This window comes from Octopus bimaculoides, chromosome 2, assembly GCF_046866305.1.
Source record: "Octopus bimaculoides isolate indiv1 chromosome 2, ASM4686630v1, whole genome shotgun sequence".
Classification (NCBI taxonomy): Eukaryota; Metazoa; Mollusca; class Cephalopoda; order Octopoda; family Octopodidae; genus Octopus; species Octopus bimaculoides.
The window spans coordinates 171373672-171401230 of record NC_142929.1 but is presented as its reverse complement, the minus strand read 5'-3'; the positions used below and the strand labels follow the sequence as shown (position 1 = coordinate 171401230).

At 36.9% G+C, this 27559-nt stretch overlaps 1 protein-coding gene and 1 non-coding gene across 2 annotated transcripts in view; both read right to left on the bottom strand.

Moving 5' to 3' along the window:
* The window catches only part of LOC106876853 (beta-1,4-galactosyltransferase 7), a 62931-nt gene that overhangs the window by 30757 nt on the left and 4615 nt on the right, over positions 1-27559 (bottom strand). The gene's annotated exons all lie outside the window — the stretch shown is intronic.
* LOC128247147 (U6 spliceosomal RNA) lies at positions 22230-22336 on the bottom strand. The gene has a single exon (XR_008263561.1). It is a non-coding gene; the product is annotated as a U6 spliceosomal RNA (small nuclear RNA).

Here is a 27559-nt window from a genome sequence, read left to right as displayed (position 1 = left end):
AGAATACAGCAGGGTTCACCACCATCCCCTGCCAGAGCCTTGTGGAGCTCTAGGTGTTATCACTCAATAAACACTCACAACGCCCAGTCTGGGAATCGAAACCGCGATCCTATGACCGCGAGTTCGCTGCCCTAACCACTGGGCCGTTGCGCCTCCACTGTATGGGGCAATGATAGTTGTGGAAATATAGTAGCAACAATGATGGTGGTGATGGGTAGTGATGGAGGTAAATTCAGAGGAAGCAGGAATAGTATGGTCATTATGGCTTTGGTATCAATAACAGTGGTTATGGAAGGAATGTGCAGAGGTGGTGATTGTTGTGGCAATAGTAATTGCACAAGTACTGCTCCTGATGGTGGTCTTAGTAGCCCTGGTTGAGTTATTATTAAGAAGAATGATAGTGGGGGGGGGGGGGTAGTGGTGGCAACAGCCAATGGGAAAAGCGATTGTGGTCGTGATGATGATGACAACGATGATAACGATCATTCTGACGATGACAACGATGAGTCTGGCAATAACGATGATTATGATGATTACAATGATAACAATGATGATAATGATTATGATGACAATGACAGTACTGATGACAACGGTGATAAAGATGATGACAAAGACAACATCGTAAAACAACAACAACAACGATAATGACAAGAAGGAGAACGAGTGGGAAAAGACAGCAGTGGTAATGGCATTGATGATGATGGTGATGATGGTGGTGGTGGTGGTCATGGTGCTGAGGGCAGTGATAGTAATGATGATGATGATGATGATGATAATGAATGATACAATACAAAAGGTCATTTGAACACTATACAAAAATGCCCAGCCTAATGTAATTTATGATTTCCTCTTTCCTGCCACATTAGAAACAATTTATAAAATATTTAACTATTTTCACATCTACATTAAACCATTTATATTTTAAAACAATGAGATAAAATACTTCATTTATGTGTGTGTGTGCCTGTGTGTGTGTGTATATATATATATATATATATATATATATATATATGTATCACTAATTCTTTACTTCCCAATGCTCATGTAATTGTTTTTTTCTTTTCTAGGACTGTCTAATTTCATGCTTTTTCAATATTTAACCCATTCAAGTCCACCCAGTATGTTGTTTAGGAGAAATGTGAGAGGCTGAAAATTTGAAAGAGAAAAAGGAAATACATCAAAGACCCAATTTGATTCCAGCTGTTATGACACCAGTTTCCACTCCTCTGAATTTTAATGTGTGCCATAAAGTCGCCCAACCTGCAACCAAATTCCTTTCCACAAGCCTGTCTTCTTTGAATTTTGACTTGCTGCTTACTTATTTCATCTTAGATTTCTTACTTATTTCAGTCATTGGACTGCAGCCATGCTGAAACACCATTTCGAAGGGTTCAGTTTGACAAATTGATTGTGGAAACTTGTTTTTTAAGACTGGTGCTTGTTCTATCAGTCGCTTTCGCTGGACAACTAGGTTACAGAGACACAAACAAACCAACAATGGTTGTCATCAAAGGGTGACAAATACAAAGAAATACATACACACACACACATATACACAGTGCGATGGGTAAATTGTCGCCATTTTATATTTTTAATTTCACGCATGCACATTGTTTGTTTTTGATGTTGTCGACAACATAGTATAGTAGGGTCAGTTGGGCACTGTCTGTGAGAAAAACAGCACCATGACACAATTCACTCTGCCAAAAATTTGGAGATGACACGCTGTACTGCTTGGCATTCGTGCCAGAAGCTCCAATATAAACACTTCAGAGTGAAGACAGTGCAATCTGAGGACATGTACCAAGAGTGATAAAAATCAAACATCCAGTCAACATCATGGTGTTTGGAGTGATCACTAGTGATGGTGATGTTATGCTTCCATTCATCTTCCCACATGGCCTCAGACTCAACACGAAGGCCTACATCAAATGCCTGGAGGAGGTAGTGCTGTCCTGCGTGAAGAGGGTAGCTACTGAAGACCCTATGTCTGACAACAGGACTCTGCACCATGCCACACAAGCAGGAAAACCCAGTCATGGCTGACAGACAATTTCTGTGACCACATCATCGTTAACATCTGGTCAGCTAACTTCTCAAACTGCAACCCCATTGATTATTGTGTGGGGGCGCAGTTGAACAAGAGACCGACAAAACTCGTTGTAACACCAAAGATAAACTGAAGGCAAGGATTATGGCAGCATTCACCAACTCAAACAAGGAAACCAGCCAGAAAAGTTGCAGGAGATTCCGAAGTCATCTGGAGGCTGTGGTTGAAGCCAATGGCTATTTTATTGAATAAATTTACTCTTTAGTATTTCAAGATATTTTTATGTAATTTTGGTAAATATATCTGTTAAAATGAGATGTCAGTGTTATTTTCATTTTTGCATAATTTAGACAATACATTCACTGCACCCTGTATACACACACACACACACACACACACACACACACACACACACATATATGCAGTAGGATTCCACACAGTTTCTGTCTACTAAATTCACTCAGGTGGCATTGGTAAACCTAGGGCTATAATAGAAGACACCTGCCCAAAGTGTGACTGAACCTGAAACCACATGATTGCAAAGAGAACTTTTTAACCAGACAACCATCCCTAATCATCATCATCATCATCATCATCATCATCATCATTTAACGTCCGCTTTCCATGCTAGCATGGGTTGGACGATTTGACTGAGGACTCAAGAAGATAAAACACATTAGACACATTAGATAATGCAGCTCTAGATAGATTATCTAAGAACAGGATGGGATGGTATGCGTAGAATGCTTGATCATAAGTCTGTTGGAAGGGAGATGACCCAGGGATGTACAATAATAACAAATACATTTAATATTTTAATGAATCTCCAGAAAGATTAAAAGTTAAAATCAATTTTAGCAGGATTTCAACTCAGGATGTTAAAGGACAACTGAAATACTGCCCACACTTCTAATGCTTCACCATTTCCATTAACTGAGTTACAGAGTGCTTTTAACTCAGAGGAAGCCTTTATGTGATGACTTCACTTGCTTAAAATAGCAGCCAAATTTGGCATCACACATTGCCGTCTTCAGAAAAGGAACACATTATGTATAATATAATTTTGAAAAAAAGACAGAATATTCAAAATTGGGATGATTTTGATCACACATCTACATAATCAGGGCTAACCTAGGGTTTAAAAAAAACACTTCTCTCATTATGATGATGTGAAATAAACTTTATTACAATTACAATATTTGTACTATCATAGCCATTTCTTCAGCTATTTATAAGATCCAGAAACAACAGTTCAAGCTGTGAGCCAAATTCATGGTTCAGTTTCAATTCCCAGCTGATGCCATTTCACTTAATTTATGCCACTCAAGAAATGCAAAGATAACAAGAAATCTTATTTGTCTTTCTCCAATAAATATGGTTTTCTATGTCACTTTAAGAAGCCAAAAATATCATTAACATGATTTAACATTTTTGATTCTAAACCACCAGAGACTGCCTCTGGTTCTGTAGTACAAACTTCCTATTAAATTAAAACCTTACATCAAAATTTCTTGTCCATTTATGTTGTAAACATCAGTTTAATAATGAAAGTTATGTTACTAAATTTCAAATTATTTAAAAAATTAATTGAAACAAAAGTGGCATATACCAATGGAAATATGGTAACAAAAGAGTTAAAACTCATAATGGCATTGTGGTTTATAAATTGGACTACTGACTACTAAAGATGGCAGGCAATATTTGTTTTCATCTTTCAGCTTTCTGAGTTGAAATTTTGTTAAAGTTGAATTTAACTTCTAGAAATTCATCCTAGAAATTCGTCAGCATATGAAATCTGCTTGTTGTTATTATAGGTATTTTTGACCCCAAGTCAATTCTGACCCCATCAAACTACTGATGAAAAGCATTTGAGTGGGCAAAATGCATACGTGTCCCATTAGTTTGCATTGCTGGACTCAAATTTACTCACTTCTTTCATAAGTACTTGCAAGTTTATAAAATATTCACCACTTTTATTATTACTGAGTTATAGAGTTCCCTATAAATCAAAGAAAGCCTCTATGTGGTGACTTCACTTGCTTAAAATAGCAACCAAATCTAACATCACACACTGCCTTCTTCAGAAAAGGGACACATTGTGTATAATATAATCTTGAAGACAATATTCAAGATTGGGGTTAATGGAAATGGTAAATATTTTATAATTTGTTTCTAATACTCAACAACATTATTAGAAACTGGTCAATTAGTTCCTTACAATATCTGTGAAATTAAGATGTTCAACAACAGACCACACAGTTCTGAGATCAAATCTTACAATAAAATCATAATCATGGCAGATACTGGTGTCACTCAACTGGCACCCGTGCTAGTGGCATGAAAAGCACCCATTACAGTCTGTCAAATCAAACTGGAGTCTGATGCAGCCCCTCAGATTACCAGCCCTGGTCAACTATCCAACCCATGCCAGCATGAACAACAGACATTAAATGATGATGATGATGGTTGTCATGTTATTATTGCTGTTGCTTAGGTCCAAATTAGTTACCGTTTGAGCAGACAAGGAATTCTAGCTGTATATATTCCATCTTTTGAATATGATGGACTACTACACTTTCCAATGCATTTTAACCTCTTTTAAGACAAAAGTGTGGCTTGAGTAAGATTTGGATGTTTTATCATATAAGACCACATAGAGGCTTCATTAATATTGTTTAGCTTCTGGTCAGCCCCAATCTTGCAGACCAGTGGTTAAGGATTTCCAGCTTGGAACAAACTAGTTCAAGAATAGCTGAGTGGTTAAGATCACTTCACAAACATATGATTCTTAGTTCAATCCCATAGTACAGAACTATGCAAGTGTCTTCTAAAATGGCCTCTGATCTTAGCTTCAGGTTGTGTGTGTGGGTGTGTGTATGTGTTTGTTTACCGCAATATACAACAGTGCATTGAGTTGCATCTCTTTACACCAGAAGATAACTTAAACATGTAATGAATATGATAAATAAACATTGGAAAAACAAATATCAGACTGGAATAAGTACTGAGGTGTGTATATGACAGGCAAAAACCTTTGAAAGTAGAGGTACAGTATGGCTTATAGCCCAACAAATGAAACTAGTTAAGAAAAGAAAAAGAAACAAACCTTGTCCTCATGTATATCAGGGACTACTACATTGCCTAATCTGTTCTCAACTACATATGTAGGTGCAGGTATTGCTATGTGGTAAGAAGCTTACTTCCCATGGTTCTAGGTTCAATCCCACTGCATGGCACCTTGGACAAGTGTCTTCTACTATAGCCTCAACCAAAGTCTTATGAGTGGATTTGATAGACAAACTGAAAAAAGTTGTCATAACCACATGGTTCCGGTAAGTAGCTTGCTTACCAACTGCATGGTCCTGGGTTCATCCTCACTGCATGGCACCTTGGGCAAGTGTCTTCTACTATAGCCTCAGGCTAACAAAAGCCTTGTGAGTGGATTTGGTAGACAGAAACTGAAAGAAACCCGTCATATATATATATATATATATATATATATATATATATATATATATATACATATACATATATATATATATATATGTCTATATATATATCAGGTCATCCCATAAGTTCTGTCCAATTTTACCTTTTTTAAAATTGAATGAAATTTAATCATATTTTAGAATGTCTAATGGAATTAAAAATTATTTTTATGCATTTGTGTACATTTAAACTAATTAAATATTATTGTACAGAATAATAGAATTAAAATTTCTTTGATTAAAACCTTTTCTACAATGTAAGTATATATATATATATATACGTACGTATATGTTTATGTGTCTGTGTTTGTCCCCCCCCGCCCAACATTGCTTGACAACCAATGCTGGTGTGTTTACGTACCCATAACTTAAGAGTTCGGCAAAAGAGAGTAGTAGAACAAGTACTAGCTAGACTTACAAAGAATAAGTCCTGCGGTCAATTTGCTCGACTAAAGGCAGTGCTCCAACATGGCCGCAGTCAAATGACTGAAACAAATAAAAGAATAAAAGAGTGTGTGTGTGTGTCCCACCACCACTTGACAACCAGTTTTGCAGTTTTTACATCCCCATAACTTAACAGTTTGGCAAAACAGATCAAGAGATTAAGTGCCAGGCTAAAAAAAAGAAATACTGGGGTCAGTTCATTTAACCAAAAATTCTCCAGTGCAATGCCCCAGCATGGCCGCAGTCTAACAATTGAAACAAATGAAAGATAAAAGAAATGTGAAAATCAGAATAATGTTTAACATGAGCACAAAGCCATTCATTAACAATACAAGTATTCCACTCAGCTAAACACAGTACTTGAACGGTATGTTATTTTATCTAACCGCTTCCTGTATAAGACGAAAGAAAGCTAAGGTTGACCTTGGCAGACTGTAAAAAAGTATTTTGTCCAATGCTCAAACAATTCAGCCAATAATCCTTTATTGATGTGGCAAAGCGATATTTCAAGGACAAATAACAAAAACAACAGGGGTTTTACAGTATCTAATATGAAGCAAAAAAACAGGCATGAAACACAAGATCTTAGCCTTCTGTTAAAATTCTATTTAATCTAAAGGACATAGGGATATAAATAAACCCCAATACTTGACTAATACTTTATTTTGATATGCATGGCTCAGTGGTTAGAGTGTCAGGCTCACAATCATGAGATAGTGAGTTTAATTCCTGAACCGGACTGTGTGCTGTGTTCTTGAGCAAGACACTTTATTTCATGTTGCTCCAGTTCACTCAGCTATAGAAACCAGTTGCAACATCACTGGTCCCAAGCTGTATCAGTCATTGCCTTTCCCTTGGATAATATCAGTGGTGTGGAGAGGGGAAGCTGGTATGCACGGGTGACTGCTGGTCTCCCATAAACAACCTTGCCTGGACTTGTGCCTCGGAGGGTAACTTTCTAGCTACAATCCCATGGTCATTCATGACCGAAAGGAGTCCTATCTCTATCTCTCTCACTTATTATATTGACTCCAAAAGGATGGATGGCAATATAACCAACAGCAGGATTTGAACTCAGAATGTAAAGGTATGAACTAGATACTATAAAATATTCTTTTTGCTACTCTACTTTTTCTTCCACTTTCCAGCCCACTTTAAGGTTACTAATAATGATTTCTAACAACACAGAAAGTAAATTACTAAGTCATCAATGTGATATCAAATATCATCACCTCAATCATAGAGCAGCACCTTGACATACTTTATTCAAACAGGATACAGCACTAGTTCAGTGCAGACTAAAAAACATATCTGTATTAAAATGTGAGTAAATGTTTCAAGCTTTGTAGCAACTTGACTCCAATTAAGTAAATACAGAAATATAACAATACCTATTATCAACAATCTACAAGAGAGAAACATTTGTGATATATAGTAACATTCAAAAGCAGTAATAATTAAATATGGTCCATACTAATATAACTATTGAAAGTTTGATCAGTCACAAAACAGAAGAGGAAGAAATTGGATAGTTTTATAAAAATCTGAATTGTTTTAACTAGAAGGAAATGTAAGTGTTTATTCATACAGAGTCCATTAACAGTTAAAATATCTATACAGCTGGTAATACTTTTTATCTGAAATATTTCAGACAGGAGTGCTTTTCATTCCATTTTTTTTTTTCTTTCTTTTTCAGATTTCAGAAAGATTATATAATAGTATATTTACATCTACTAAAGGAACAGCTAGAGGATGGGACCTAAATCTAAATGCTGCCTTTATCCATTTACATTTCATAATATAACTTATACAATTACCAATGTATCTCTTGATTTTAGAATTGTAACTGGCATTCCATCAGTTACAATGATGAGAGTTCCAGATGATCCGATCAATTGAACAGCCTGCTCATGAAATTATCGTACAAGTTGTTGAGCACTCCATAGACACATGTAACTTTAATATAGTTCTCAAGGAGATTTAGTGTGACATAGAATGTGATAAGGCTGGCCCTTTGAATTACAGGTACAACTTATTTTTACCAGCTGAGTGGACTGGAACAATGTAGAATAAAGGATCTTACTCAAGGATACAACACGTAACCAGGAATCGAACTCAGAACCGTGAGACTAATACTCTAACCACTAAGTCACACACCTTCTCTGGTTTTAGAATAAGTGCCATGTCCTCCATGTATCATAAGAGGTAGCCAAAAGGCTTGGTATAGGAAGAGCATCCAGCCATTAAACATTACCATCAAAAACCTGCCAGCATGGAAAAGTAAATGTAAAACACTGCTGCACTGCCGCCATTGTTGAGGATGAAGAATACAGCTTATACAGATACCATGAAATATGATGCCATTCCTGTTTTATATACGTAACAGTTTCACTTAAGGAATGTTTCAATTTTCACCAAAATAAATCCACCTATTACATTTCCACATCAGCTTATCAAAGATGTGCAACAGAATACTTTCAGTTTATGCCTGACTGCACATTTTTTTTTTAAACATTCCAAACACTTAGAAATTTTCCAGTTGTGAGAATTTTCCATTTCTCACTCATAAAAATTGTGGATAAAGGATTATGAGTATTTCAGTTTTCTTATATCTTTTATCTTTTCATGTTTCATTCATTAGACTGTGGCCATACTGGGGCATCACCTTGAAGAATTTTAGTTGAACGAATCAAACCCAGTATGTATTTATTTTTTAATCCTAGTACTTATTCTATCGGTCTCTTTCACCAAACTGCTAAGTTACAGAGGTGTAAACTCACCAACACCAGTTGTCAAGTGGTGGTGGAGGAGAACAAACACAGACACAAAGATACACACACACACAATGGGCTTCTTTCAGTCTGTCTACCAAGTATACTCACAAGGCTTTGGTCAGCCCGAGACTATAGTAGAAGACACTTACCCAAGGTGTCACGCAGAGCGACTGAACCTGGAACCATGTAGATGGGAAGCAAACTTCTTACCTCACAGCCACACCTGCACCTATATGTGTGTGTGTGTGTGTATGGTAGTGGGGAAGGATATTTTTGTAATGTGGATTATATTAGATAAACCGCATCACCTGCTTAAAAGAATTAATATTTCTATAATGATAATCATAAGAAATTAATTCTGTAGATAACAAAAGTTTATAAAATTATGATCCCATCACTCAAGGAATTTTAAGTAATGATTTCCTTGCTCTATGGTTAAAAGAAGGATGCCAGTTTATAACAGATAAGTAGCAAAACATGGTTATTTCACAGTGAAAGAAGTTTGTTTTTTGCAATTTGTTGGCTCATTGGCACACATCTGGCACTCTGACATCATAACAGCTTTTGGTGTTGTCACATCAATTATTGCTATATAACTAAATTTTTCTGGGTTCATTAAAAAATAAGTGAATAAACAAAAAGCATATTTGTGTTTCTCTATGTTTACACAGTTTGGTGACAGAAGGTGTGTTCTTGTTCAATTAATTTCACAAGACATAACTCGCATGAGTTTGTGATTAGCCTGAATGCAGTGCAAAGACAGTTCTTTTACTTATGTAGCTTGACATTATAACAAGGTGGCCACAGTTAACATTAAATGACTTCTTACCAATATATACAAAACAACTGCTGTATCACTGACAAATTAACTTCAACATGACAAACTCCAAGTTCAGTTTGTAGCAAACATGTTCACAGTGTGGATCTTTACCTTTAACCCTTTCAATACCAACTCAGCTGAAACTGTCTCTGGCTCTGTAGTTCAAATATCTTGTTTTCGTAAGCTTTGAATTAAAATCTTCCACCAAACCTTAGTCACAGTTTATGTTCCTAACACTAGCTTAATGATAACTAAGTTGTTTTACTAAATTATCTGTTATATTTAAAATTAATTGAAAGAAACACAGAGCATCTAAATAAATACGGTAACAAAACAGTTAAGTAACCACATTTTGGCTCATCTGCTTTAAGTCATCTAATCAGACCACTTGCCCAACCAGAAAAGTGTGGCCCTTTCAAGCCTACCCATAGTTATTTAAGAATGCCTTTTCCTGCTATTTTCTTCAGTGAGATGGGTTGCACAATGTAGTTTGGATCTTCAGCAGAAAGCAAGTTTTATTCCACTATGCATTATCAGAGAGGAGAGAACTGTTAGCAGAGACTTTTGTTGTTGTGCTTTGTGTTTTTCCCATGCACATCATCATGTTCAAGCTGCACAAGGAACCAATGTATTTTTATTAACAGAATTATTCATGTTAAACCTGTCTGCTGTATCTTCTATTAGCAGTGAAATAAATGTGACTGTCAATTTTAACCTGTCTTTGTATTTCTTCATGCTTTTTATCATGACTCGTTTGAAACCAGAACATAATAGTATTACCAGGACCTGAGCCACATTCACCTTTTAACCTCACTATAAGTTCTTAAGTGAAACCCAGATTTTCTTTAATACATGATACATTAAAAATGATTATTATTATGTTTTGTTGAATTTGAAGAATCTGGCAGAATTGGTAGAGAATCACACAAAATACCTTGGAGTATTTGTTCTAGTTGTTCATGTTCTGAGTCTAACTTAGGTTAATGTCAACTCTGCTTTTCATCCTTCAAAGTTGGTTAAAATAAAGTACCTGTAAACTGTAGCAGTATTTTCATCCATCTTTGTTCTGAGTCCAAATTCCGCCAGGATCAACTTAGCTTTTCATCCATTTTGGAGTCGATGAAAAATGTACCAGTCAAAGCACTGGGGTAGATGTAATCAACTACCTCCTCCCACCAAATTTCAGGCCTTGTGCTTATAGTAGAAAGAAGTATCATTAATTTATGTACTGAGCTCAAATGCTGCCAAGATAGACTTTGCCTTTCATTCTTCCAGGACCAATAAAATAAAGTACCATTCAAGTACTGGAGTTGATATAATCAACTCATCCTCTTTCCTCAAAATTGTTGCCTTCTGCTTATAACAAAAGGAATTATTATTACTAGGTGAACTGGTTATGTAGGGCCCAAATGCCCACCCAACCATGTAACAATGACAACAGGTGAAGGGACGTACTGGTCTACAGTTGGCACAACAGTCATCTCTCTCCCATTACATAATGTATGTATTACTACCAACACAACAGAACATATATTCAATCTTTCACTCACATATACATGTACTCTAACTCACACTCTCTCTCTCTCTCTCTCTCTCTAAAGTGAAGTCCATTAAACAGGGTGATACAAAAGAAAAAGATTATTATTAAGGGTGGTATACTGGTAAAAATAGAACATTGGATGACATTTTTTGTAGTATTTAGTTACCTCTATAGGAATTCCATCCCTATGAAGTTGGCTTTGCTTTTCATCCTATCTGGGTAGATAAAATATCAGCCAAGAAACTGGAGCAGTTTAATCAACTGTTCCCTCCCACAAATTTGTGACTTTGTGCCTATGTTAGAAATCATAATCACCAGAATTAGTAAAGCATTAAACAAAGTGCCTTGTGATTTCTGTTCAGGATCTTTACAGTCTGAGTTCAAATCCTATTGCGATCAACTTTGCCTTTCATCCTACCAGGGTTGGTAATTAAAGGACTAACCTAGTACTGAGGTCAATATAATTGACTTCTCCCCCGTTTCAAATTTCTAACTTTGTGCTCATCAGAAACAATCATTTTTATGTGTCTGATGTGCCTAATGGCTACATATAGTAAAAAAAAAGGTAGTGTGATGGATAAAGTTGGAAAATTGAGGTCATGCATTTCCTTCTTTAACAAAGCCCTAATTGTTTTCTTTCAATTATGCTTGAAGTAGAAAGTGAGGACAGAGGGAGAAGTCCTGACCTCCTGTAAATGTTATGAAAGTAGCAAGTTTAGTGAGGTTCAATGTTCTAGTTTTGCTTGTAGATTTACAATTGACAAAAATACTTGACTCCGTTACTGATAGTAATTGGAATTTTGCGGAGTACCTAAATGTGTTCTGTGTAACTATAACCCCCTTTAGCAATTGTATTGTATCTTTAATACATTGTATCATTATGCCACTTGTAATATTTTATAACAAAATGCTTTACATTACATTTTCACTATTTTATGATTCATCTTTATAATGTTTTCATTTCATGCATGAGTGGTACAATGAATGCAGTTCCAGATAAAAGAAAAACCTTGCAATATTTAGTTACATCAAGGCGGCAAGCTGGTAGGAATGTTAGCATGCAAGACGAAATGTTTTCTGCCTTTCATCTTTTCGGGGGGGGGGGCGATAAATTAAGTACCAGTTGCACACTGGGATCGACCTAATCGACTGGCTCCCTCCCAAAAAATTTTGGGCCTTGTGTCTAGAGTAGAAAAGAAAAGAACATTTAGTTACATTAAGGTGGCAAGCAGGCAGAAACATTAGCACGGTGGGCGAAATGCTTAGCGGTATTTTGTGCGTCTTTACATTCTGAGTTCAAATTCCACCGAGGTCGACTTTGCCTTTCATCCTTTCGGGGTCAATAAATTAAGTACCAGTTGCGTACTGGGGTCGATCTAATCGACTGGCCCCCTCCCCAAAAATTTCGGGCCTTGTGCCTAGAGTAGTATAGATTATTTAAATACATCCCACTGCTTTCTGAGTGCAAATCCCACAAAGGTCAACTTTACATCTCTCTAGGAACAATAAAATATATATTAGTTAAGTATATGGCCAAATTTCACAAGCTCTTTCTTCTGTCAAAATGTTTAATCTTGTACATTAGTGTTATCATGTACATATTTTGTCTTGGTGTAAAAGATGGCCTACAACAAATATTCTGCTCAATACCACAAATTTGCATGTCAGTCACTTGATCACAACCAGTTGAATATGTCCCTTAGTGGCTAACAATATGTGCATCTCTGATCACAAGCAGGAGTAGTGGGGGAGCATCATAGCCATGTGATGAGAGGAATTCTTTAGGGTTTGAATAATTCACCTCTGGAAACATGGGTGCTTTGTTCATCATCCTTAAACAAATCTTATTCAGGAACCTTTTGAGCAGGATGGGCTACTCTACCTGAAGAATATTTTCTAACTGGACCCCACCTACACTGTTTATCTTGATATGAGATCACCATGTTGTAATGCACATGCCTAGTGTACTCTTATTAGGCAGGTAGTCATGAGGGGTACATTGGGCTTCGTATATTTGTACCCCAGCATCATTTGATGGCAATGCTGCTCTCTCACACAATAATAATAATAACCCTTTCTACTATAGGCAGAATGCCTGAAATTTGGGGAGAGGAGGTAAGTCTATTACATCAACCTTCTTACTCAACTGGTACTTATTTTATCAACCCCGAAAGGATGAAAGGCAAAGCTGACCTCAGTTGAATTTGAACTCAGAATGTAAGAACAGTGAAATACAATTCTACCAACTCACTACCTTGTTTATTATTATTATCATTAATAATAATAATAATAATTCTTTCTAATTTAAGCACAAGTCCAGTAATTTTGAGGGGTTAATCAATACCATTAAGCCCAGCACTTGACTGTTGACCTCTCAAAGGATGAAAGGCGAAGTTGACCTCAGCAGGATTTGAACTCAGAACCTAAAGAGCCAAAACAATTACTTGCAAAGCAATTTGTGCGAGGCTCTAACAATTCTGCAAAATAAAGTGTTGGTCTTTTTTTTTTCCTATTTCTATTTTATACGTAGGAGGATGTAAATTCATAAATTTATGAATACAAAAAGAAAAGAAAAAAGAAACCATACTGGTGGCAATGAAAAAAGAATGCAAAAAAAGTAAGGAGAAAAGAAACAAAAACATTAAACAGGGTGTGTGTACGTGTGTGTGTGTCCTCAGTGTTTCAGGGATATATTTCCTAACCCTCCATTATACCAAGTGTGTTTGTCATTTGGTTTATTTATTAGTAGAAGAGAAAGAAGATATAAATCCCTATTACATTTCATCGGAGAGGACTGAGATAAATGCTATAAAAGAGTAAATAACTACTGTATTTCCTGTTTCACTATTCATGAGCAATGAAGGATGAGATCAGCTGACCTTGCCTACGTGGACACACACACACACACACACACACACACACACATACCTTAGATACCCAAACACACTCTTGTATGTATTTACACACACACATACATACATGCAAGTATGGAAAAGCAGATGTGATGATGACAATACACACACACAGAGTTCTATAAATTTCAAATGTTGAAATACAACCTTACTCATGGGAAATGTATATGAATCAACAGAAGTTCTTCAACATGATCGCTCAGCTTCCTGAAAACAGCAGCAAAATCCCTCTCAAGCAGACCCTACTATCTTAAAGGAAGAGAAGGAAGCATTGAACGACACTGTCCCAGAAAAGATGGGATGGGTACAGCTACAATTCCTTTGATCATTTGTCACCTTGATCAGGGTGGGTCTGAGACTGAAGAACAATAACAATGTATACACACACACACACACACACACACACACACAAAATCATCATTTAACATCTGCCCTCCTTGTTGGCATGGGTTGGACAGTTCAACAGAATCCAAAGAGAGGACTATACCATGCTGTAATGTCTGTTTTGGCACGGTTTCTATAGCTGGATGCCCTTCCTAATGCCAACTGCTTTACAAAATGTACAGAGCGCTCTTTTTATTTACGCACGAGCACTAGTGAGGTCACCTTGCAGCTTACAAGACAAAAGGGGGCAAGAGAGGGCCCATATAACTGAAGGACAATAGGAGAGAGAGTGATGAGGGGGGGATGAGGGAAGGGGGGTGATGAGGGAGGGGGGAGAATGTATAGAGGATGAGAGAGAAGGAAGGGGAATGAGAGAGAGTGGAGTATGAGATAGAGTGGAGCATGGGATAGAGTGGAGCATGGGATAGAGTGGAGCATGGGATAGAGTGGAGCATGGGATAGAGTGGAGCATGGGATAGAGTGGAGCATGGGGTAGAGTGGAGCATGGGGTAGAGTGGAGCATGAGGTAGAGTGGAGCATGAGGTAGAGTGGAGCATGAGGTAGAGTGGAGCATGAGGTAGAGTGGAGCATGAGGTAGAGTGGAGCATGAGGTAGAGTGGAGCATGAGGTAGAGTGGAGCATGAGATAGAGTGGAGCATGAGATAGAGTGGAGCATGAGATAGAGTGGAGCATGAGATAGAGTGGAGCATGAGATAGAGTGGAGCATGAGATAGAGTGGAGCATGAGATAGAGTGGAGCATGAGATAGAGTGGAGCATGAGATAGAGTGGAGCATGAGATAGAGTGGAGCATGAGATAGAGTGGAGCATGAGATAGAGTGGAGCATGAGATAGAGTGGAGCATGAGATAGAGTGGAGCATGAGATAGAGTGGAGCATGAGATAGAGTGGAGCATGAGATAGAGTGGAGCATGAGATAGAGTGGAGCATGAGATAGAGTGGAGCATGAGATAGAGTGGAGCATGAGATAGAGTGGAGCATGAGATAGAGTGGAGCATGAGATAGAGTGGAGCATGAGATAGAGTGGAGCATGAGATAGAGTGGAGCATGAGATAGAGTGGAGCATGAGATAGAGTGGAGCATGAGATAGAGTGGAGCATGAGATAGAGTGGAGCATGAGATAGAGTGGAGCATGAGATAGGGTGGAGCATGAGATAGAGTGGAGCATGAGATAGAGTGGAGCATGAGATAGAGTGGAGCATGAGATAGAGTGGAGCATGAGATAGAGTGGAGCATGAGATAGAGTGGAGCATGAGATAGAGTGGAGTATGAGATAGAGTGGAGTATGAGATAGAGTGGAGTATGAGATAGAGTGGAGTATGAGATAGAGTGGAGTATGAGATAGAGTGGAGTATGAGAGAGAGTGGAGTATGAGAGAGATGGGGAGTATGAGAGAGATGGGGAGTATGAGAGAGAGTGGAGTATGGGAGAGATGGGGAGGGAATGACAGAGAGATGGTGGGAGTACTGTCTACTAGTTTCTAAGAGAAACAATCACTTATTTAACCCATTAGCATTCACCTTATTCTGTCAAAAGTAATGCTTATTTATTGACATTGTTTTGAATTAATCATGCATTATCTTGTAACTTTGAGGTACTGATGAGATAGCTGTTAGTTTTTAATATGATATTGTAGGATTGGTGTGAGAGGCCAGATCTGGCCAGTTTGAACATAAAACAGGAGAAACATTTTAGCCAGATATGGTTGGTTTAAATTCTAAGGAGTAAAAGATCTGTGCTTATGGCAGTGGCTTTAAACATGCCAAACTCCTGCAAACCTCACAAAGCTGCATATGTGCACATCAGTATGCAAAAGTAGATCCGCACACACACGCATATATATATATATATTTCTATAATGAAGTAAAGTCATTTATGAATATATATTTGTAAGTATGTATATGAGCAATGTAGATCATTTTACTTACATCTATTAGTCAACTCATTAAAACTATAAGATCAAATTATCCTTGTGAACTGAATGGTTTCATAATTTAAAAACAATGAGCTCAAGTGGGTCACTAATGTGAATTCAGAGATACATTCAAGAGTGACATACTCAATGATGCACGCATAAATTACACAAGTAATCGACATCTCACTTCTGTGAGAACAAAAAATGAAAACTTGGTAGTAACTCTTACTAACACCCAAAACAAAAGAGAGATAATTTTAAGTAATTAAAAATTTACTTTGTGAAATTTATTCACTTAAGGAGGAAATGTGATACTTGTTAACAGCCAAGCTAACTACTGCAGCTAAATTTCAGTTATACTGGACCTTGGCAATGACACATAAACAAACACAAGCCTGTGTAGACCATCATCAGAGGGGATTCTTATTCTTTTTTTAACCGCCTGACTGGCCTTCGTGCCGGCGGCACGTAAAAGCACCCACTACACTCTCGGAGTGGTTGGTGTTAGGAAGGGCATCCAGCTGTAGAAACTCTGCCAAATCAGTTTGGAGCCTGGTGTAGCCATCTGGTTCACCAGTCATCAGTCAAATCGTCCAACACATGCTAGCATGGAAAGCGGACGTTAAGCAATGATGATGATGATATGAATAGAGAATTGCAAAATATTTGGCCATTTGTAATTTCCATGATTAAAAATTGAAATGAGCTAAAGGAAATACATGTAACTTTTCTTGCAAGCATGGCTGTACAGCTAAAAAGCTTGCTTCCCAACCATGTGATTTTGGGTTCAGTCCTACCACACAGCAACTTAGGCAGAAGTCTTCTGTTATAGCCCCCAAGAAGACCAAAACCTTGAACGAAGCCTGTAGTGTGTAAGCTTGTCTGGTTATGCAAGTACATCTAATTTTTTTGCCAAATAAGAAAACAATTAAAAGTACATTGCAAGTCAATAAGGACTTAACCTTGCAAAAAAAAAAAAACCAAATATGTTTGCAAAATAATAAAGAGAACAGCTTACTGTCCCTTAACAAAAAAAAAACGGACACTTCACTGAATAATATGGTCTTAGATACATTATATCTGGAAAATGTCAGTTACAGCTGAATGTCTGATCACAGATCTGCTAAAACAGAGCTGCTGACCATGGGTTAAACAACAACCAGATTGATTCCTATTTGGTACACACACTACTGGAGGCGCAATGGCCCAGTGGTTAGGGCAGCGGACTCGTGGTCATAGGATCGCGGTTTCAATCCCCAGACCGGGCGTTGTATTTATTGGGCGAAAACACCTAAAGCTCCACGAGGCTCCAGCAGGGGATGGTGGCGAACCCTGCTGTACTCTTTCACCACAACTTTCTCTCACTCCTATTTCCTGTTTCTATTGTGCCTGTAATTCAAAGGGTCAGCCTTGTCACACTGTGTCACGATGAATATCCCCAAGAACTACGTTAAGAGTACACGTGTCTGTGGAGTGCTCAGCCACTTGCATGTTAATTTCACGAGCAGGCTGTTCCGTTGATCGGATCAACTGGAACCCTCGACGTCATAAGCGACGGAGTGCCAACAACACACACTACTATATCACATTCTGTCAATTTTCCTGCTAATATTCCCATAATGATCCAAGACTAACATTATTATAAATAATATGCAAAGCCTAACCTTATTTTAATTAGGATAATGTTTTTCCTCTTACAGTGCACATATGTGTCTACTACCAAACATTTTTGCAAGAAAAAATAAAAGAAAATCACAAATTTCAGCCTTCCCTCCTATCCACCTAAATAATACCATATCTTTAATGTCCCATCAACCCACTATCAAAAAAATATGAGATGAATATCCCCAGATCAATTACTCTGGCAATTACTATCCTCGCCACATGTACATTCTATTTTTGCTAATTCATATTTTCTTAAGACATCACTCTTTATATTTTTCCACCCACACTCTCATACACACACACGTGCATACATACATATATATATAAATATTTTTTCCACCTTGTTTCACATTTATGTGCTTACTCTTGTATAGATATATGTGTGTGTATATATATATTATATATATATATATATATATATATATATACACACACACACAGACATACATATGCATACATGTATATATATATATATATATATATATATGGGTTCTCTTGCATGAGAATGGCAGAAAAAAGTGTAGGCGGCCAGCTATGAGACTCAAACTCACACCTGTTTATGTTCATCGTAATTTGAATTTAATATATATATATATTTATATATATATATATATATATATATATATATATATATATATATATATATATATATTCATAAATCAGGAGAAGAGCATACCCTACAAAATATAGGGCAGTTGTTTATTTTTGTATGTGTAACATAATAGTTTAGAAAATAACCATTGGTTTCATATGTAGCGTGAACTAGATATCTCTTCAGTTTCTCTAAACAATAACCATTCTCTGCAAAGAATATTTTTTTAAACACAAGAACGCTGGTGATAGTTCAAGAAATATTCCTCTTAAAAAATTATGGCTGGACGAGTTGTCTTGCTTCACTTGATAGTAAGGTTTTCCAATTTTACAGTAAAAATTTCCGAAAATGTGGACGACTCCCAACAGCTTCTGTCCTGGAGTTCAGGTAGCCTCCTGGCTCATGTGAGTTCATAAGTATTATATATTTCTCTGCCATACACAATTTACACACTCTTGTTCCATTGCAATAGGGTCCACAACTTTCCAGTAATTCCCACCTGATGTTAAAGGGCGTATGATCATCCTTTAGGCGCCGTATGTATGCTGCGAGTGTTGTTGTGTTACATCTCTCCGGGACCCTGAATGAAGATCTGTGGGTTGCACTACATACCTATGTTAACATCAATTATGAGGCAAAGCGAATAGCCACCGACCTGGACATTGCCAACAGGGTAGAAATACTAGCTAAACGTAATGCATTTATAACAATCAAGCATCACAAACCGAACTTCGCTTCCAACATTAAATGCCACCTGATTAACCCTGCCAAGTCCGAAATCGGACTGGTGAGTAAACACATCTTAAGAAGAGTTAATAAAGACACAAGGAAGGTATCTAATTTCTCTTTATGGCGTAACACACACAAGGTGTTACATTGGTTTGAGACCAAACGAAACACTTTTAGAGCTAAGTTCATAGAATTCGATATAGTAGGCTTTTATCCATCGATATCGAAAATGTTACTTGATAAGGTGTTAGTATATGCTAGACAAATTACCAACATAAGTGATAGAGAAATAGATATAATTATGCAAGCTAGGAAAATGCTACTATTCAACCAAGATGTAACACAACAACACTTGCAGCATACATACGGCGCCTAAAGGATGATCATACGCCCTTCAACATCAGGTGGGAATTACTGGAAACTTGTGGATCTGATCGCAATGGAACAAGACTATGTAAATTGTGTATGGCAGAAAGATATATATAGCCGTGGGGAGTTTTACTTCAAAATTGGAAAACCTTGCTATCAAGTGAAGCAAGACAACTCACTAGGCCATAATTTTTTAAGAGGAATATTTCTTGAACTATCACCAGCATTCTTGTGTTTAAAAAAATATTCTTTGCAGAGAACGGTTAGTTTAGAGAAACAGAAGAGATATCTAGTTCACGCTAGATATGAAGCCAATGGTTTTTTTTCCCTAAACTATTACATTATACATACAAAAAAAAAATATATATATATATATAAATATATATATATAGATATATACATACATAGATATATACATACATACATAAGCATACACACATTATATATATGTATATATATATATATATATATATATATATATATACATAGATATACACACATACACATGTATATATATATATACACACACACATATATAAATATACACATACGCACATATATATATATATATATAAATATACACATAAACAGATGTGTGTGTGTGTGTATACATACATATTATATATATATATATATATATATATATATATACATATATGTGTGTGTATACACAGACATGCATACACACATATACATGCACACACATGCATACATATATATTACATATATATCAGATTCCAACATTCTTCTTCTGTTTCATATGTGCACTTTTCCTTTCTTAACATAAAAAGAAAGTGGGGTGGCTGCGAGACAGCATTAAATACAAAGGAATGAACCAATAAGAGGGCTCCAGTTTCTAAACAGTTGCTGAGCTTGTTAGAAATAGCTGCCAAACTTCATTAAAATCACATTATTTTTTTGAAAAGAAAAAAAGAAAACCTAATTTAATGTCATATTGAATATACAAAAAATACAGAAAGGTCAAGGCTAGAATGTCTTTTATCATAGGTTAGCAGGATTTGAGCTGATACGTGGTTAAACAACAAGAAATAGAATGGTTATAGAACAGTGATTGAGGTTTTTTGCATGTTATTTCTAGCAAGCAGAGCAATCAAGTTGAAGGTTTCTTTGTCAATCTAGTGGTGTTCTTGATATCAGCTGAAATAATAAAGATTACTGGCGCACACACACATACACATGTGTGTGTTAGTATGTGCATGCATACACATGCTTGCAAGTGAGAAATTTTATTTTCTGAAAAAAAAAAAAAAAAAAAACAGTGTGTGTGTTAGTGTCTGAGTATTAGTGTATGTGTGTGTTAGTCCGTGTGTACATGTGTGTTAGTCCATGTGTACGTGTGTGTTAGTCCGTGTGTACGTGTGTGTTAGTCCGTGTGTATTTGTGTGTTAGTCCGTGTGTATGTGTGTTAGTCCATGTGTATGTGTGTGTTAGTCCACGTGTGTTGGTCCGTGAGTGTGTGTGTGTATGTTGGTCCGTGTGTGTGTTAGTCTGTGCGTGTGTATGTGTGTGTGTGCTAGTCCATGTGTGTGTGTGTGTTAGTGTGTGTGTATATGCGTGTTAGTGTGTGTATGTGTGTATGTATGTTAGTATGTATGTGTTAGTGTGTGTTAGTGTGTGTGTGTATATGCGTGTTAGTGTGTGTATGTGTGTATGTATGTTAGTATGTATGTTAGTATGTATGTATGTGTGTGTGTGTGTGTGTGTGTGTGTGTGTGTGTGTGTGTGTGTGTGTGTGTGTGTGCGCGCACGCGCATGCATGTGTGAAATTTTCTTCACTGAAAAAAACAGAGACCCCCCCCCATCACCTAAAACATTAGTCTACTTTAGATTAAAGAACAACAAACAGATATTTTGCTGATGTTTCCAATCTTACACATGCTGACACAATTCTAATGATTATCTTCAAAAGTTATGAGAAAGCTTAACCGCAATGTAACCCAAGTGATATGGGAAAAGCAACAAGACTCCAAGATCATTGTCTCCCGTCTATGTATATGCAATAAAGATGACAATATTGATATAGGCATTTAATACATTTATGGCTGATACATGTTGAAACAAAAAAAAGAACATGATATATGTGAGTTATATTCTGTTCTTTTATTCTTTTAGTTGTTTCAGTCATTTGGTTGCGGCCATGCTGGAGCACCGCCTTTAGTCGAGCAAATCGACCCCAGGACTTATTCTTTTTTGTGCCTGGTACTTATTCTATCTGTATCTTTTGCCGAACCGTTAAGTTACGGGGATGTAAATACACCAGCATCAGTTGTCAAGTGATGTTGTAGGGACAAACACAGACATACAAACACACACACACACACATATATATATATATATATACGACGGGCTTCTTTCAGTTTCCGTCTACCAAATCCACTCACAAGGCTTTTGGTCAGCCCGAGGCTATAGTAGAAGACACTTGCCCAAGGTGCCACGCAGTGGGACTGAACCCAGAACTATGTGGTTCGTAAGCAAGCTACTTACCACACAGCCACTCGTGCGCCTATGGAAAATATGGAACACTTCACGAATTTGTGTGTCATCCTTGCGCAGGGGCCATGCTAATCTTCTCTGTATCGTTCCAATTTTAGAATATGTACCGCTGTAGATAGTACAATATGTACCGCCGTAGATAGTACAAAATAGAAATATTTAACCTTTTTCTTACTTTACATCTATTGAAATGCAATGTGCTTGTTTCAATTTAGAAAATAATGAAAAATTTAGAAAATAATGAAAAATTTAGAAAAATAACTGTCATTATTAAGTTGGTGTTTGTAACATAAATTAACAGAATTTTAATGAAAGTCTAACAAGACTCAAAACCGAGTTACCAGATTGTAAAGTTTAAGTCACAACATAGCGCAACCTTGTTCACATGAGTGGTCAAGTTATTGAACCAATCAGCAACCAGACTTCATGTGATAGATCATCTTAAATCATTCTGGAACATCACGGTACAAGGGTCATATAAAGGTTTGGTTTTAGCACCACCCTTCAGTGTGTGACAACCCATAATCCAGCTCCAGACACTCACATGCCATTTACAATAGTCATTTTAATGATTCCTGCTCAACCAGGATATGCCATTGTAGTTGGCCAATATGTATCTAATATATATATTTTCTCCTGTCATGGCAAGCTTCAGTACTGACCTTTTGTAATCAACTATTTATAAATGCTACAGAATTATTCTTTTAATCGTGTTGACTTCTGGAAATTTCCTAATTCATGACCAACCTGAATATTACTTGTACAGTGAAATTAAATGTTCCTATTAAATGTTTGCAAGGTGGCTGTTGTTGTATCATTCAAATGATATTGTATCATTCAATATGTGTACCATAAAGACAACAGAAAGTTTTGATTCAGATCACTTTACCCCTTTAGTTACTGTATCTATTTTGAGATGCTCTGTGTTTCTTTTAATTATTTTAAATATAACAAAGAATTTAGTAAAATAACTTCGTTATCATTAAGCTAGTGTTAGGAACATAAATTGTGACTTAGGTTTGGTGGAAGATTTTAATTCAAAACTTATAAAAACAAGACATTTATACTACAGAGCCAGAGCCAGTTTCAGCCGGGTTAGTAATAAAAGAGTTAAACTGGCCATATCCAACCAAAATATTCTACCAGTTTTATGTTCAGACTAACCAGATCTGGCCTCTCACACTTACTTTACAGTATTATTCTAGAAATAAACAATCATGGCAAGTAGAAAAAGCACCATTTGAACATTTACTTATTTACATTTTGTTCAGCTAACTTGGAGCTGTGCGGGCTATACTGAACTGGCAAGGTGCCTCAGTTTAAGTACCTAATTCAACTGAATTTTAATTATATTATATATATATATAAATATGTATGTATGAACACACACACACACACACACAGAAAGAGGTTGTGTGAGGTAAGTTCACTTCATATTTATGTGGTACTTTGGCTAAGTGTCTTCAACTTTATCCATGAGGCAATGGGAGCCTCATGAATGGAAATTGCATGGAAGCTTGTTGTGTGTGTTTGTGTGTATGCATGTAAATTTTTACATTCTGCACCTCGCATGATACCATTTCAGCGATACCATGATACCATTGTAGCTCTGCATTCTCGAATAAACATAAAATAAAATAAAACTTTTACTTGAGAAACAAAGAAGAGTAGGTAACAGAAAAGGCATTCAGCTGTAAATGAAATAGTATTCAACCCAACCCATACAAGGAAAGAAAACACCGGATGTAAAATGAACAAAGGGATATATATGTGTGTATGAAGGCGCATGACTCAGTGGTTAAAGCATCAGGCTCACAATCACAAGGTAGTCGGTTCAATTCCCAGACCAGACTGTGTGTTGTGTTCTTGAGCAAGACATCAAGACACTATTTCATGTCACTCCAGTTCGCTCAGCTATAGAAATGAGTTGCAACGTCACTGGTGCCAAGCTGTATCGGTGTTTGCTTTTCCTTTAGATAACATAGGTGGCACGGAGAGGGGAGGCTGATATACACTGGAGACTGCTGGTCTTCCACAAACAACCTTGCTCGGACTTGTGCCTCGGAGGGGAACTTACTAGGTATAATCCCATGGTCACTCGTGACTGAAGGAGGTCTTTACCCTTCATAGATAGATAGATGGACGGACGGATGGATGGGCAGACAGACAGATAGATAGATGTATATCTCACACACAAGTATCATTATTTAACATCTGTTTCCCATGCTGGCATGGGTTAGATGGTTTAACAAGAGCTGGCAAACCAGAGAGAGCTGCAATAGCACCATTATCTACTTTGGCACAGGTTTAATGGCTGGATGCCCTTCAAATGCCAATGACCTTACAGAGTGTACTGGGTAGTTTTTTTTATGTGACATTAGCACTGGTACTTTTTACATGGCAACAACACAATGGGGTTGTGAAGTAAATTGCAGGACAAAAACCTGGGAGTGGGAGTAGAATCAAGGGGAGTAGCTTTGTGCCAAGTGAGAGGTTAGAGTATAATACAGGGACAGAGATAGGTGTCTTACTAAAGAGGACATACTTGGCTACCCCAGAAGGAAAAACGAGGAGAGATAGAGTTAGAGAGAAAGACAGAGAGACATCGGAGTGTGCGAGAGAAAGAAATAGATGGTGTTGGAGATGCACTGAGAAACAGTGGCAGGGAGTATAAGTGCTGCAGAGGAGAGAGCAGAGAATATTCCATAAGAGTTCCCCCTCTCTCCCCTCTGAGCCGTATGAATATATATCAAGAAACATTAATCATAGAACAAACATCAAATTCGAGTCAACAACTTTATATATATAACACCCATACTTCAAACATTTGATCATATATATGGTGTTATATATAAAGTCGTTGACTCAAATTTGATGTTTTAATTTCTCTTTATCTTTGTCTCATTTACATTTGAGCACTTCTTTTTTGTTGTCCTATAAACCCTTTTGTTTCCATAAAAAGAAACAAAAATTATTTCTGGTCATATATATATATATATATATATTGGCATTAGGAAGGGCAGGGCATCCAGCTGTAGAAACTCTGCCAGATCAGATTGGAGCCTGGTGCAGCCTTCTGGCTTGCCAGTCCTCAGTCAAATCATCCAACCCATGCTAGCATGGAAAGCGGACGTTAAATGATGATGATGGTGAGATATATATATATATATATATATATATACATACAGGGTGCAGTAAATATATTGTCGTCTAAATTATGCAAAAATGGAAATAACACTGACATCTCATTTTAACAGATATATTTACCAAAATTACATAAAAATATCTTGAAATACTAAAGAGTAAATTCATTCAATAAAATTGCCATTGGCTTCAACCACAGCCTCCAGACAACTTCGGAATCTCTTGCAGAACGGTCTCCTTGTTTAAATTGGTGAATGCTGCCATAATCCTTGTCGTCAGTTCATCTTCGGTGTTACAAGGAGTTTTGTTGGTTTCACACTCAACTGTGCCTCACACATAACAATCAAGGGAGTTGCAGTTTGGGGAGTTAGGTAGCCAGACGTTAGGGGTGATGTGGTTGCAGAAATTGTCTGACATCCATGACTGGGTTCTCCTGCTTGTGTGGCATGGTGCAGAGTCCTGTTGCCAGACATAGGGTCTTCCAGCAGCCACCCTCTTCACCCAGGGCCTCCATGTTGAGTGTGAGGCCAAGTGGGAAGGTGAATGGAGGCATTACATCGCCATCACTAGTGATCACTCCAAACACTGTGATGTTGACTGGATGTTTGATATTTATCACTCCCAGATGTCCTCAGATTGACACCCAAACACTCTGAAATGTTTGTATTGGAGCTTCCGGTGCGAATACCAAGCAATACAGCATGTTGTTTCCAAATTTCTAGCAGAGTGAATTGTGTCACGGTGCTGTTTTCTCACAGATGATGCCCAACTGACCTTACTATATTGTGTAGTTGACAAAATCAAAAACAAACAATGGGCATGCGCAAAATTATAAATATAAAATGGCAACAATTTACCCATCACACCCTGTATATAAATTTTCATTCACCTTTTCTATCCAAAGGATTTTTAAACCCAATATTTACATGCTATTATTTATAGCTTTATCTGCTTCAAGCTTCACCATTCAAAAAAAGAAATATGTATTTTATTCTTTTACTAGTTTCAGTCATCTGACTGCAGTCATGCTGGAGCACTATTTTGAAGGGTTTTTAGTTGAACAAATCGACCCCAGGATTTATTTTTTCAGCCTAGTGCTTATTCTATCGAACTCATAAGTTACAGGGGCATAAACACACCAACACCATTTGTCAAGTGGTGATGGGGTGGGGGCAAAAACAGACACACAGATATACACATCTATCATCATCATCATCATCATCATCGTTTAACGTCCGCTTTCCATGCTAGCATGGGTTGGACGATTTGACTGAGGACTGGTGAAACCGGATGGCAACACCAGGCTCCAGTCTGATTTGGCAGAGTTTCTACAGCTGGATGCCCTTCCTAACGCCAACCACTCAGAGAGTGTAGTGGGTGCTTTTACGTGTCACCCGCACGAAAACGGCCACGCTCGAAATGGTGTCTTTTATGTGCCACCCGCACAAGCCAGTCCAGGGGCACTGGCAACGATCTCGCTCGAAAATCCTACAGGAGCCAGTCAGGCGGTACTGGCAACGGCCACGCTCTATATATATATATATATATCTATATATATATCTATATATATATATCTATATATATATCTATATATATATATATATATATATATATATATATATATATATCTATATATATATATATATATATATATATATATATCTATATATATATATATATATATATATATATATCTATATATATATATATATATATATATCTATATATATATATATATATATATATATATATATATATATATATATATATATATATATATATATATATATATATATATCATAGCTAATCACCTACACTTCTTTCTGCAAAATAGGGGTAGTTTATCCTGTTCAGGCTATATTATTAGCATTATCCTGCGATTGAGAATTTAAAATCACTTCTTTAACTTTCTAAGACATCTCAACGCTTCTAAAAGCAAACTTCGTTTGTTTGTTTACGTTTATCGTAATTTGAATTTTATATATATATGACGGACTTCCTTCATTTACTGTCTACCAAAACCATTCACAAAGCTTTGGTCAGCCCAAGGTTGGGAAGCAAGCTTCTTACCACATAGCCACATTTTTTTTTTTTTACAACTTATGTCAAGGGGCAAAGGCAGTACCCATGCCACTTTTCACTCTTGCAGGTCCTCAAGTAAAACAGTGGAGCAGAAGTTATCTTCAGACTGAAGAACTGAC